The sequence below is a fragment of the Bombyx mori genome, chromosome 3, assembly GCF_030269925.1.
Source record: "Bombyx mori chromosome 3, ASM3026992v2".
NCBI classification, from domain to species: Eukaryota; Metazoa; Arthropoda; class Insecta; order Lepidoptera; family Bombycidae; genus Bombyx; species Bombyx mori.
Window position 1 is genome coordinate 1,407,100 of NC_085109.1, and position 12,849 is coordinate 1,419,948.

The 12,849-nt window shown below is 38.9% G+C and overlaps 1 protein-coding gene and 1 long non-coding RNA gene across 13 annotated transcripts in view; one reads left to right on the top strand and one right to left on the bottom strand.

Moving 5' to 3' along the window:
* Jnk (c-Jun NH2-terminal kinase) overlaps window positions 1-12,849 on the bottom strand; it is a 113,886-nt gene that overhangs the window by 46,125 nt on the left and 54,912 nt on the right. For 11 of the 12 annotated variants that reach the window (XM_062673910.1, XM_062673906.1, XM_062673903.1 and 8 more), the window contains 1 exon segment: window positions 4,597-4,626. The exons of the other annotated variant lie outside the window; for it this stretch is intronic. The gene's annotated coding sequence lies outside the window, so the exon portion shown is untranslated. 12 annotated transcript variants of the gene reach the window in all.
* LOC134200933 (uncharacterized) lies at window positions 1,883-3,811 on the top strand. Its single transcript, XR_009976052.1, has 2 exons — window positions 1,883-2,073; window positions 3,499-3,811. It is a non-coding gene; the product is annotated as an uncharacterized LOC134200933 (long non-coding RNA).

Sequence of the window (12,849 nt, forward strand, 5' to 3'; positions counted from 1 at the left end):
TACCAGCATCCGAACCTTTATATATACATAGATGCATTAAAGTTCCATAAAATTGTTTTTAACTTAAGTATGTATTATGAAACAAAAAACCAAAGTTGCTCTGTAAAGACTTGCAATCACGACTTACTTTCACACTTTGAATTACTATAGCTATTTAGTCAACAATGTATAAAGGGAAACAACATTGAAAGCTACTGCTTCAATATTTCGGTACCACCTCCTCTATTTCTGCCGCGAAATGGTAATACGTCCCGGTTTGAGGGTGGAACAGTCTATGTACAATATAAACGAGACTCCGAGCTCATATCTCAAAATAAGTGACAGCATTGACGCTTGTAATGTCTACACCTGCGTTCAAAGTTCAAATAAACACATCATTAGTATTCATTAATGCAAGACTAACCAACGGCGGATTCAGGGGGGGGGGTCATGGGGTCATGACCCCCCCTGAGCTGGTTCCAGGACTTAGGTGAACCACTAATTGAACATAATGATTTTATTTATATATTTTGTCACTATACAGATTTTATGTAACTACATACCTTCAATATTTAATTAATGTAATATAATATAATAACTTTGTATGATGGCAAGCGTTTGGGAACGAGCGCATCGAAAATTTGATTATGTGACCCCCTCCTGGCGCCAAAGCTGGATCCGCCCTTGCGACTAACTCGAAATATATCCGCCTACAGATGAAGAGATAACAAAAAGTTACCTTTCGAGTCTTCGAAACAGAAAATCTTTTGCTAAATTATTTCAGTTAATTTATGTAAGGACTTTTCGGTCTTAAAAATAAAACATTTTCAATTAGAATTACTCAATGATTTGTTGCCTTTTTTACATCGTGGGCGTTCAGTGGGTGTCAAATTAAAGAAATTTGTTTTGCTAAATTGATTTCTCTTGAAACAATATAGAGATTAGATTGCTAATTGTAATTCTTTGTTCTTATTTGGGTTTCCAATGTGTCCAAAATAAATGAGAACAGCCTCTAGAGTAAAATGAAAGATTAGGTTAAGTCAAAATCGTTAATTAACCAGGGTAGGGCCCTAAAACATCCTTGGGCCCGCGGTCTGCTCCCAACATCTGTAGAACGTTAGGTCTCATACCCAGCGTGCCCCCTAAGTGTGGACATCTCGTGTGAGGTTCGACACAATGCCCAAAAAAAAACCACCAGACAGTGCTGATAAGTTGGCAGTTGTTTGATGCATAAGTTGGAAGATAATACTTATGCGGCAGATTGCACCTACTGCCACAGACAGCGTTCAATGCACATAGCATTTAAAGTCTCAATGCAGAATGCTTTAAAGAGCTCAATGCAGAACCGAAAAGAGACTGTGAATAAAAAAAGAAAGTTAAAATAAACCAATGCTTTTTATACAGTCTGTACATGACAAAGCTTCACAGCGGATCATAAGCGTCGCATTTCCAAGTCTGAAAGCACTTAATGAGATATAAATCTTTTTTTACACAAACCGCGCCGGGGATTTACAATGTTCGATGTTATTCTAACGAGCTTTCGAGGAGCTTATTGAAGGTTTTTCAGTATTGTATTAATTTATTGTGCAGTTATTTATAATGTTTTTAAAAAAATAAATAAAAAAATAACACAAAGATACATTGCTATTAGCTGCTGATAATTTTATTAACATACTAGCGACCCGCCCTCGCTTCGCTTCGGAAACATTAAAACACACATGAAACCAAAAAAATAAAAATAAAAATGAAAAAAATGTAAAACATAAAAAGAAGTTTGAGACACACTGCGCAATATACAGCTATGCCTCTCGCGCGAGTTTTTCCATCCTTCTCTAACGCCAGCATTCGAAGAGGATGAACAATCTGTCAAGTTTCCCAAAGTTTGCCGAATGTAATATGAAATATACGCGCATAATAGCTACCGGGCGAGGACCGGCTAATTATCGGAATGCCCCACAGCCGTACGTACCTGCGGCCGGACTCTTGCGTTTAATTCACGCATTCAGATATTCTAAAAATATACAGTTTTTGCTGTTACAGATGGCGCCCCGTCCGGACTTAGCTGGAATAGCCTCTTAGGTTACAAGCGAAGAGGTAGGGGAATTTTTTTTTTTATTGCCCTTGTAGGCAGACGTGTGCACGGCCCACCTGATGGTGAGTGATTACCGTCGCCCATGGACTTCAGCAATGCCAGGGGCAAAGCCAAGCCGCTGCCTACCGCTTAATACTCTCCACAAGTCTCGTTTGAAGAAGGACACGTCATAGCGCTCGAGAAGCACCGTGGAGGGGAGCTCATTCCAAAGCCGGATGGTATGTGGCAAAAAATACCTCTGGAAACGCACTGTGGATGACCGCAGTGGCTCCAGAACTCTGCTCCGGTGGCGGGCGGTGCGATGGTAAAAACGAGATGACGGTATCAATTCCTCAGAGCACTCCCCATGGACCCTCGATTTTTATATATTATATAGAATATAGTTCGAAATGCGATATTTATTAACCAAATACACAAATGCACACACCGTAACGTGTTCCAATAAAAATCTAGACAAAAAACCCATTTACACTCCGAAATAGAGCTTACTCAATTATTATAAAATCTAGATTCGAACAGAAAACTACAATTGTGTTCGTTGTATATAAATTTGAATACGACAGGTTGAAATATTGGATGCCTGCTGCATGTTTGTTTAGGGCGCTTCGTATTATAGTTATATATGTATATACGGTGTTTTCCGAGCGCTATGCATGTCCTTCTTCAAACGAGGCCTGCGGAGAGTACTTTATGGTAGGCAGCGGCTTGGCTCTGCCCCTGGCACTGCTGACGTCCATGAGCGACGGTGACCACTTACCATCAGGTGGGCCGTATGCTCGTCTGCCTACAAAGGCAATAAAAAAAACAAAAAAAAAATCGTGTGGAACCATTAATTTTTCAAAATGGAAACTAGAAGCTTCATCTTACAATAAAGTTTTAATAGAAAAAAATACAATGTTAAAATAATTAATAGTATTAAGGTTTATTTTTATATGAAACTCATAGACAAAGTAAATGCCACCATTCACCTTGAAATATGAGTTCTAAGGTCTCAATTGTAACAGTACAACGGCTGCCCCACCCTTCAAACCGTAAGGCATTACTGCTTCAGGGCTGAAATAGGCAGAGCGGTGGTACCTACCCGTGCGGATTGTCAAAAAAATTATTAGTATTTCGATTTTAGATGGAACATTTACATATTCAAAGAACCTAGTTGCAGTTATTGCTCCGAATCAGACCAATCACTACTAACTACACACACTAATCACACGTAATCAAGGCCGCAAAATGCCTTATTTCTCGAACATTACATTTGTAAAATATTCAATGCTATTTAAATATTAAACCAACCTCCTCTTCAAAAAGGTTTTTAAGTACTTTACGAGAACGCACTTACGTACTCAAATTAGGTTTGAAATTTAAATTTCATTAATGAAATTTATAATTGGTTTATTACAATGATATTTGATTTAACTTTTTTTTTTCAGGATAGAGGACGAAAGGACTAAATAGATAGATACGGCAACAATTAGGCTTCATATTAAGGATTAGTATTAGTTGCTACAAATGGACACCAATATTCATTTCCTAGACAAATATAAATGCTTGTAAGTTCAGTAGTTCATGTCTCGTAAATTCATACTCGAAGAGAAGGTACATAAGGAAAACTTCCGTCGTACAAGTACGTTGACCTATCCTATTTTTTGTGATACATTGCATGCTGTACAAAATAAATCCAAATAGTACTATATTGTTACGCGCTGGGATTCGGGATAGATACAAAAATCTACCGAAGTACAAGGTAACACTGTATTTGCACTTAAAACACTTCACAAATACTTTAAAATTCTCAATTTACTTCGTCCGCTTCGCTTCAGGTGATCTGTTCGCTGTTTCGCTTCGAGTAGTTCCGACTACTGACTAATTGCGTGCCATTTCTACAACGCTTTTATAGCCGATACGACATCCCTAGAATCGTCGAGAACATTCCCCACAAGTCGAGTACCTTTGATATTTATTCCAATTCTCAGTATAAGGTGAGTTACATATAGACGTATTTGAAATGCGGTGTCAATTGACGGAAAGTACTCCGTATAGAATGAGCAAATACTTCGGTCACGTTGCTAGAAGAGGAGGATAATGGAACACGACTTTGCGAACACAAACCGATTCGTCGGAGCGACCAAATCTTATTTCATCTCGTTCGCGACGCAGTTTACCAGATGAAAGAGCACAGCCCGTGTTAAGATTTGTAGCCGTACCATCCGGCTTTGGAATGAACTCCCCTCCACGGTGTTTTCCGAGCGCTATGACATGTCCTTCTTCAAACGAGGCTTGCGGAGAGTACTTTATGGTACGCAGCGGCTTGGCTCTGCCCCTGGCATTGCTGACGTCCATGAGCGACGGTGACCACTTACCATCAGGTGGGCCGTATGCTCGTCTGCCTACAAAGGCAATAAAAAAAATTAGATTATGGTTAGAGTCATCCTCATTCCTGATGACATCAAAATGCGACAGGTGCCAATCATCGTAGAAGCGCGATGTGTATCCATCCGCACGGGTGTAAAATAAAATCGATAACTCACAGTTTAAATAGACGAATAATTCCCTCCGACCTGCAACAAAATCAAACCATACCATGAGAAAAAAGAACAGGTTTATTTATTTATTTATACTTTATGCACAAAACAAAATTTGTACACAGGCGGACTTAATGCCATGGGCATTCTCTTCCAGTCGACCATAGGGTGGTGCAGAGATAATGCATGGTAGGTGCATTAACAAAAGGCTTAACAATAATAATTCATTTATTTGTATAGAATGCAGGTACAAGTATGGCCTTAGTAATCTTAATAAAACGCTGAACGTGAAAAAGGTAAAACGGTGTTCGAATCCCGCAGGCGGGTACCAATTTTTCTAATGAAATATGTACTTATCAAATGTTCACGATTGACTTCCACGGTGAAGGAATAACATCGTGTAATAAAAATACAACCCGCAAAATTATTATTTGCGTAATTACTGGTGGTAGGACCTCTTGTGAGTCCGCACGGGTAGGTACCACCGCCGTGCCCATTTCTGCCGTGAAGCAGTAATGCGTTTCGGTTTAAAGGGTGGGGCAGCCGTAGCTATACTGAGACCTCAGAACTTATATCTCAAGGTGGGTGGCGCATATACGTTGTAGATGTCTATGGGCTCCACTACACTACACTAAACTTACTATTTTATTCATATACAAAACAACAAATAATATTTTAATCGAAAATTCTGTATTGCTACAGTACGTATGAAACTGAGAATCATCGCACGAAGCCAATTAGGGTGAGCCCTTAGAAATGTGGACCCGACCCGTTGAGATATTATCTTTGCATGATTATTGCGCGTACACATGTAATATGTAAGCACATATGTGTAATTTGACGAGTTTGGTGGGCGGTTTTCATCGAATCGATAAGTGATTAAGGTAATACATAATTGATGCCAAGTCAAAACATAGGTACCAAATGGTGAATAATATGTTTTTTATCGACTGTAGACGCCTTAACGCCAGTTTAAAAACCAGTACATGGACAGAGTCGGGTCAGGCCGGTAACTGTACTCGTCGAACTCGGCAAAGTGTTCGTTCGACATGCAACCTAACATAAAAAACCACCCGCTGAGATTCTCGCCGCATCTTTTCAGCGGGTCGTGATTCCGATCCGGTAGTAAATTCATTCGCGAAGCAGCTACTCTTGAATTGTTAGGTCTCCTTTGGAGGCGTTCGGGTAGCTGTTTACAAATCCCACGTCTCCTGGCTGAGTCCTTGTTCGCCCACCTGTCCTGGTAAAACTATAAAGGCCTCCGGGCCACCAGTAATCAATTAAACATAATAAAAAAAAAAGAAAAAAGGTTCAGTCAGAACGAAACTGTCGGTATACTCTGTTATTGTGTAAATTATCTATTGAAAGTTTCAATATTTATTATTCAAAAGGTTTTATTGAATTTTATGGCGATAAACTCAAATCCACCGAATACGAATGATGACGGAACTGCCACTCGGCTATCCCTGGCGCCCTTACATTTATCAGAGCACATAAAAGAGTCGTACAAGTTTAATTGTCGATATTATAATCACTGATAGTATGTTAAACATTGATGTGAGAGTCGCTCAAAGTAAATAACAGCGTTTAAGGAAAAGTAAAAAATATATTTATTTCACCACACGTCTTGTTATTCACCCTTATAATGCCCGATGGCCATCTTTACTTTTTATCCTCCGTCCCTTTCTTGTCCATACATTCATCTCTTTTACTCTAAGCATTCCGTTTCCCACATTGGTTTTTTTTTTCCACAGGAGTAAATCGCCGGATCCCCACCCGCGCGGCAGGTGGGGTAAGTGGGAGTTGAACCTCACTAAAAACTCCTGCCGCTCACAACCGGCGCCCTACCTCGGACCGGGCCGGAGCCCAGTCGGGGCTATTGAGACGGCGGGACAGGGTTGACGCAGAGCACATTACATCCATCCCACCGTCCCACGGACGCCGGACCGGCGGCCGCCAGCGACACGACCACCGGTTCCCTCGTTCAGCGGGCCGAGAGCCCGCCTTTTTTTATTTTTTATTGCTTAGTTGTGTGGACGAGCTCACAGCCCACCTGATGTTAAGTGGTTACTGGAGCCCATAGACATCTACAACGTAAATGTGCCACACACCTTGAGATATTGTTCTAAGGTCTCAGTATAGTCACAACGGCTGCCCCACCCTTCAAACCGAAACGCATTACTGCTTCACGGCAGAAATAGGCGGGTCGGTGGTACCTACCCGTGCGGACTCACAAGAGGTCCTACCACCAGTAATTACGCAAATTATAATTTTGCGGGTTTCATTTTTATTACACGATGTTATTCCTTCACCGTGGAAGTCAATCGTGAACATTTGTTGAATACGTATTTCATTAGAAAAATTGGTACCCGCCTGCGGGATTTGAACACCGGTGCATCGCTTCAACACGAATGTATCGGACGTCTTATCCGTTAGGCCACGACGACTTCAATCCGCCTTGATGGAGCCGCGTTACACCTTCCCCCAGAGCGATCGGGGGAACGCGGTCTACCATCACCCGGCTTCCTACTGCGGGTGAGCGTGCAAAGCACCCACGTCTGGGTCTCTCCCCGCACAAAACGGGTGGGACCCCTAGCTCTTAGGGGGCCAGGTCACGGATACGACCCCGGTCCCGACCCCCTGCTCGGCGGCGGCGGGTTTCTGCGTAGTGAGGAGAACTCACTACGCAAAACTACTGATGATGCACTCGCAGAAGTCGAGCATAGCCTTCCAGGATTCCCACATTGATTACCAAAATTTTGATTCATTTTAGGCAAATTCTCTTGTTTTGTTCAAAAGATCAATTATAAAGGTACAAAAAGTCTGTTTCAAACATTTATATTAGCTAATAGCCAAACAAAATATAACGAAAATCGGTTATCAAACAGAGGAGATGTAATGAACTATTGTTTCTTTACCTTTAAAAACGCATTACATTTAGCCCGAGCCAACCAAACCATATTCATAGGTTTCATCATAGAGAACGATTGTACCCCTTCTGTTTTTATTACATATTTAAAAAAATAGAAAACACAATATCAAATCCTGCTTGTGTGCAAAATATTTAATATTGTTTTTAGCACGTATTTTTCAAAATGTTGATCATATATTATTACTACATACGATTTCCACTTCATATGGAACGAATTAATTTTAAAAAATTTAAAAAAAAAAATTAATTTAAGCTCTTTCTTTTCTAAATAATATATTTTTATATAAAACTAGCTGGCTCGGCAGACTTCGTAGTGCCTCAATCGATAAATAAAAGACCGACGGGGGACACATCAAACGAAAAACAAAATAGTTATTTTGATTTGATTCCGAGCATTTTCATATTTATCTACCTTTTAAACCTTCTCTGGACTTCCACAAATAATTCAAATCCAAAATTAGCCAAATCCATTCAGTCGAGTTTTAGCGAGACTAACGAACAGCAATTCATTTTTATATATATAGATAGAATAGATTGAAATAAATGGAGCTTGTAAAACAAATTCCAATCTGTTTGTTTTACTTTGTAAAGCTTCTTACGCCCTAAACAAAGGCATTAAGTACCTAAGTAGGTTAGTTATAGTAGTACAGTAGAATTTTTAACTTTTCGAGAAATTTATATTCAATTTATTTTAATACGATACACGCTATATTGCGTTAACTGTATTCAGTTTGCGAACGGGTCAACGACCTCGTGCGAGGCGAGGTCATTCTTACTAAACTACCTTCTAACCTACTACTTATAACGGCCGTCTGGTGTAGTGATAAGTGACATGGTCACTGCACAAGGGGGTCGCGGGTTCGAATCCCGCCAAGGGAAGATATTTGTATGATAAATATAAAAAATATATTTTCCAGGGTTATGGATGTATATTAAATGTGTATAATAAAATATTACATTTATTTCCGTTATCTGGTACCTGTAACACAAATTCTTTACGAACTTACCACGGGACCAGTTAACGTGGCGTGATTGTTAGTAAATATTTATTAATATTTATTTATTTATTACCTTCTAATCATCGTTTTGAATCGCTAAAAGTTTTTCTTGAGCTTAGCCAATGAATGTCGTGAATGACACTTCCATAACACCCTGTATAGTCAGAACGTTTGCTACAATCACGAATCAATACTCAGTCGAGGTTCTACGACCGATAAATTCGTGCCAATTTAACCAATAAATCATAGCGAATCTCGCTTTATCTGAGTTCCCTGTGGATACGTCATCAAAGCGAACTCAAACATACATTAGCGTTTAGGGCACGTTCCCCGGAACACCGAGCTCTCATATCATCGTTATGAACGATAACTTTTATATATTGATCCTTATTGAGAAGCTCTTGGAATTGTACTTTCCTGAGGTTTTTAGATGTTCAAAAAGTTATTAAAAATTTCATCGACTAATGTCCTAGTGTGTTCGTAAATAATTTTACTAAAGAAAAATAATGCATATGAACTCGAGAAGAAGCGGTCAAGCATTTATTTTTAGAACACCGGAACCTGCGTAAGAAGATCCTTTCGTCAGAAATTTGTGTTGGAGTAGCGGCGTATTATGATCACTGACAGTCACTAACACACAGTCTATTTCCGGATATTTTAGGGGCCCTAGACATCAAATGACTCCCCTTGTATTTTCTCAGCCGAGAATCCGCTGAGTGACCAAAATCAGAACCGGGTAGAGAGCGAAGGTTTCCGCCGTCAACACTACAACTAGACGTGCGGCGCCACTCTGAGGTGGCTCGAGGCATTAGTCGACGACTCTAGATCAGCCGTCACGATACGACAGCCCTTCAAGTCGCCCCAGGATGTGCCGCTTGTGTCCCGAAATACCTCGCTGAACCAGCCTGTCAGGCCAGAACGCTATACACCGCCAACCAGTTTCTCTTCCATACAGATTCGAAGAACTACTGTCATGCAGTGCACTGAAGTGCCGGTAGCGCTCCGCACGGCCTTACCCTTCCTGGTCGTCCGTAACCTTCACTGGGCAGAAGGTCATCCCCACAGAGCCGAAGCCTTTTTCACAGACAGACCAGTGCTGAGAGGGATGAGCTCTCCCTCTTTCGTTCCGCCACCTCCTTCTGCGAGATGATGAACTCGCAGAAGTCGAACATCACCTCCCAGGATTCGTCGCTGACGAGCATCGTAACCACGACGGTCGGTAGCGTCAAGGTTCTATTTGCGACCTTTTTGCAAGACAAGGACACGGCCGAGTCGGATACTCTACCAATTGTTATTAAATCTTCGATCTTATCGTATCGATGATTGAATGACACGATAAATGTATTTGGGATCACAGAGCACCAAATACGCTGTTGTTCGTCTGTTTGTCCACATAATATAATCTGAAGGCATTCAAGAACATTAAGAACCCGAAAATTTCCACAGTATTTATTTTGCAATATAGACAGCTGTCTTCAAAAAAAAGGATTAAATAAAGCACTCAGCGGTTGGATCCTACCCTGGTATCTAAATATTTCTGTATCTTTTTACAAAACACAAAGATTAAAAAAAAAAAGTCCATATGACTGAAGCTGATTATTTTTTCAACTACCCTTCCTTTTTCCCTTTCCCTTCGCCACAGATTCCGAACAAACGCAGCTGCTCAAAAAAACATTAAATATTTATAAAACGAACAGAGATTCTTCAAATGGTTATTAATATCCCTCAACTCGACCGCTCCCTTTGGAATAACAAAAGGGATATCATCACAAAACATTGCTTTTAGAATGTGAAAGATCTCTTCGGTTTGATAATATGAGAGCTTTGAATTAGCGCTTTCGTTCAATCACCTTGTAAAGTTGGTTGGTAACCATGTCAGAACATGACAGAAGGAAATCTATATATTAATACGTGAAGCAAAAACTTTGTACCCCATTTTACGAAAATTACGCGGACGGAGGAGCATGAAATTTCCCACTTATGGAGAATGTAGAGAAGGAGTGCAGAATGCTAATATTGTTTTAAGTTATGCATAAAAAATACATTATATTAATAAAAAAAACATTACATACACTATCATGTATTTGACACACACACGCATGCATACTATTTGACTATTGTCAAACTTTTCTTATTGCTTATATTCTGTGGTCAAATTGAGAATAGATTAAATAATGGACTTTTTGGCGGGAACGCGAGGAGTGCAGTTGTGTGATTTGTTTTATTTTGTCTATTTAGTGTTTCTTCGGGTTTAAATGTGTAATAATGGTGGTTTATTAACTGTTTAATATCTGTGAAAGTGCACAAATGTGGGAAAATGAAACAAAGCTGCTGGACGTAACTTCTCGGGTTCCTCCAAAAAGTCCACTGAAAAAATCTCAGTAAATGACCACCATCTTACTGCGATTATATTTCATCCCATATCATCTCATTAAATTTCATCCCAGTTGATTAATGTCTCAAATCAATCATCTTCATTTCATTTCACTCCATATTATCATTTTTCAAAAAATTAAGAATATAAATTAAAATAAGACATGACTTAAAGGTCTGAGTTACCAGGTCATAAAATCTCTTAAAAAAAAAAAGATTAAATAATGATTGTTTTTATTATGTAATTAGTGCATTAATCTGTGATTAGAGAAGTACGAGTATAATAAGTAGTCTTTGACTGTTTGACAATAGAATCATAATAGTGTACAAACTTATAATTTTAATTAATTTAAGTCGAATTTCGACTACTGTGGGACCACTAGTTCTGATAAATGAACGAATTTATTTTTGCGTTACCTCCTGATACAAATGTCGTGATTATGACGAAAATCTTCCACAATAAAATCCCTCGTCGTGAAAATTGTTCCGTGTAGTTAGGGAAATTGCCTATAGCATCGGCCCACCTTTGTCCTTTGTACGTGAATAGCAAAAATGTGGAGGCCATTCTATTTTATTGATTCTCTGACAAGCCTTATAACTAACTCAATTATATTTATTTCAATTTAATTTAATCTAAATATTTAACTAGACAAGTAGAACGTTTTTAGAGGAAAAGGTAGACCTAAGAAAATATGGATGGATTGCGTGAAAGACGATATGTGAGTGTAGTGGAGTGAGCGAAGAAATCGTATATGATAGAGGAGTATGGAAGGAGAAAACATGTTGCGCCGACCTCAGGTGACTGGAGGAAGGTCAGGAGAATGATGATTTAACTAGAGAAGGGTTGTGGTCGTCTAGTAGGCACCTGGCGTTGAGTGGCTACCAAAGCTAATAGAAATCGCAATGCTGTAGTCAAACACCCAAGAGCGACTGTTCTAAGCTTTTAAATGAGAACGCTAAGGTGGGTCAAACATAATATGTACTTTATACAGGACTTTACTGCTACTATACTCATGTTCCGTGGCAGATGTACTTATATTTGTAATTTCATTCCGAACTTGACTCTACTAAAAGCTTAAATAAATACTTCGTTATACTTTTGGTATTCATAATTTAATTTTAGGTAATTCATAATTTAAATTAGGTTTAATAATGATTATTTTTTGTTTACTATTGTTACTTATGTCTAAAATTAGACACAAAATGGATTGGACAATCGCACCCTTAAATAAATACAAAGGCGCAAATTTAAAATAATAATTGTTCAACATAAAATACTTATCAAAGTAAATTAGTAAGGCGCTAATTCGAGATAATCATATAAAAATGTTTATCAAAAGAATGATCTTATACTCTTGCCATAGACACGAGTGATCAAGATCACCATATCAAGAGAGACACGATTGAGAATAAGAAAATATCGTATAGCAAGTTATTTTTTTGGAACGAAGTTCCTTATGGGACGGTGCGGAGGGCACCCTAACCGGAAAAACGTCCGTGACGTAAGGTTTTTATTATTTATGTATAGTCTTAGTATGATGGCTATACAGTGTCTAATGAGTCTACGTGATGACGGCTATCATTATTATTCATATAAATAGCTGTTTTTTTACTAAATATTTTTTTTAAATCATTGTAAATAAAATAAAGTTGGTAACTTTGTAAAGTAGTTTTTTATTTATTTTTATCAATAAAAAAAACATAATAAAAATGTATTATACGCGAATAATTATTTTCTTTATACCTCGAATAGAACTTAAAATTAATATTTTTATGAGGGATTTCGTTCATATCTGGTGTCCCACGACACCACACATCTTTTTTTAAATCCAATTAAATAAGCTTTTGAAGGAGATGATAAGACTTGAGCCGACTACGGGCTCCGTTTAATTCCTCATCACTCTGAGAGGTCGTCACGTCCCAGGCAGTCGTCGGCATTATGATGCGATTTCCTCT